The sequence below is a fragment of the Musa acuminata genome, unplaced genomic scaffold (assembly GCF_036884655.1).
Source record: "Musa acuminata AAA Group cultivar baxijiao unplaced genomic scaffold, Cavendish_Baxijiao_AAA HiC_scaffold_176, whole genome shotgun sequence".
In the NCBI taxonomy this organism is placed as follows: Eukaryota; Viridiplantae; Streptophyta; class Magnoliopsida; order Zingiberales; family Musaceae; genus Musa; species Musa acuminata.
The window spans coordinates 67,501-70,000 of NW_027020449.1; positions in this window are offsets into that span (position 1 = coordinate 67,501).

A 2,500-nucleotide genomic window follows, 5' to 3' on the forward strand; every position below is an offset into this window, starting at 1 on the left:
TGCCTCACGCTTCGCTCGCTGTTCGCGCTCGCCGCTCGCTCGCGCAACCTAAAATGGCCAGTTTTGGCCCGTTTTTGGGCTGTTTTGGCTGTTTTTGGTCCGTTCTTGCGTGGCACGGCGACCGTCGTGAGCGGAGCAAAACGTCAGCCATCTCAGCACCCTGGAACCCCCCGGGTGGCACAGGGCTGGATGGGGCTTTCGTATAGCAGGGACGGTGCTGCCTCTCGCTTCGCTCGCTGTTCGCCGCTCACCGCTCGCTCGCTCAGCCAAAAATGGCCAGTTTTGGCCCGTTTTTGGGCTGTTTTGGCCTGTTTTTGGTCCGTTCTTGCATGGCGCGGTGACCGTCGTGAGCGGAGCAAAACGTCAGCCATCTCAGCACCCTGGAACCCCCCGGGTGGCACAGGGCTGGATGGGGCTTTCGTATAGCAGGGACGGTGCTGCCTCACGCTTCGCTCGCTGTTCGCCGCTCGCCGCTCGCTCGCGCAGCCAAAAATGACCAGTTTTGGCCCGTTTTTGGGCTGTTTTGGCCTGTTATTGGTCCGTTCTTGCGTGGTGCGGTGACCGTCGTGAGCGGAGCAAAACGTCAGCCATCTCAGCACCCTGGAACCCCCCGGGTGGCACAGGGCTGGATGGGGCTTTCGTATATAGCAGGGACGGTGCTGCCTCTCGCTTCGCTCGCTGTCCGCCGCTCGCCGCTCGCTCGCGCAGCCAAAAATGGCCAGTTTTGGCCCGTTTTTGGGCCGTTTTGGCCAGTTTTTGGCCTGTTCTTGCATTGCGCGGTGACCGTCGAGAGCGGAGCAAAACGTCAGCCATCTCAGCACCCTGGAACCCCCCGGGTGGCACAGGGCTGGATGGGGCTTTCGTATAGCAGGGACGGTGCTGCCTCTCGCTTCGCTCGCTGTCCGCCGCTCGCCGCTCGCTCGTGCAGCCAAAAATGGCCAGTTTTGGCCCGTTTTTGGGCCGTTTTGGCCAGTTTTTGGCCTGTTCTTGCATTGCGCGGTGACCGTCGAGAGCGGAGCAAAACGTCAGCCATCTCAGCACCCTGGAACCCCCCGGGTGGCACAGGGCTGGATGGGGCTTTCGTATAGCAGGGACGGTGCTGCCTCTCGCTTCGCTCGCTGTCCGCCGCTCGCCGCTCGCTCGTGCAGCCAAAAATGGCCAGTTTTGGCCCGTTTTTGGGCCGTTTTGGCCAGTTTTTGGCCTGTTCTTGCATTGCGCGGTGACCGTCGAGAGCGGAGCAAAACGTCAGCCATCTCAGCACCCTGGAACCCCCCGGGTGGCACAGGGCTGGATGGGGCTTTCGTATAGCAGGGACGGTGCTGCCTCTCGCTTCGCTCGCTGTCCGCCGCTCGCCGCTCGCTCGTGCAGCCAAAAATGGCCAGTTTTGGCCCGTTTTTGGGCCGTTTTGGCCAGTTTTTGGCCTGTTCTTGCATTGCGCGGTGACCGTCGAGAGCGGAGCAAAACGTCAGCCATCTCAGCACCCTGGAACCCCCCGGGTGGCACAGGGCTGGATGGGGCTTTCGTATAGCAGGGACGGTGCTGCCTCTCGCTTCGCTCGCTGTCCGCCGCTCGCCGCTCGCTCGTGCAGCCAAAAATGGCCAGTTTTGGCCCGTTTTTGGGCCGTTTTGGCCAGTTTTTGGCCTGTTCTTGCATTGCGCGGTGACCGTCGAGAGCGGAGCAAAACGTCAGCCATCTCAGCACCCTGGAACCCCCCGGGTGGCACAGGGCTGGATGGGGCTTTCGTATAGCAGGGACGGTGCTGCCTCTCGCTTCGCTCGCTGTCCGCCGCTCGCCGCTCGCTCGCGCAGCCAAAAATGGCCAGTTTTGGCCCGTTTTTGGGCCGTTTTGGCCAGTTTTTGGCCTGTTCTTGCATTGCGCGGTGACCGTCGAGAGCGGAGCAAAACATCAGCCATCTCAGCACCCTGGAACCCCCCGGGTGGCACAGGGCTGGATGGGGCTTTCGTATAGCAGGGACGGTGCTGCCTCTCGCTTCGCTCGCTGTCCGCCGCTCGCCGCTCGCGCAGCCAAAAATGGCCAGTTTTGGCCCGTTTTTGGGCCGTTTTGGCCAGTTTTTGGCCTGTTCTTGCATTGCGCGGTGACCGTCGAGAGCGGAGCAAAACGTCAGCCATCTCAGCACCCTGGAACCCCCCGGGTGGCACAGGGCTGGATGGGGCTTTCGTATAGCAGGGACGGTGCTGCCTCTCGCTTCGCTCGCTGTTCGCCGCTCGCCGCTCGCTCGCGCAGCCAAAAATGGCCAGTTTTGGCCCGTTTTTGGGCTGTTTTGGCCAGTTTTTGGCCTGTTCTTGCGTGGTGCGGTGACCGTCGTGAGCGGAGCAAAACGTCAGCCATCTCAGCACCCTGGAACCCCCCGGGTGGCACAGGGCTGGATGGGGCTTTCGTATAGCAGGGACGGTGCTGCCTCTCGCTTCGCTCGCTGTTCGCCGCTCGCCGCTCGCTCGCGCAGCCAAAAATGGCCAGTTTTGGCCCGTTTTTGGGCTGT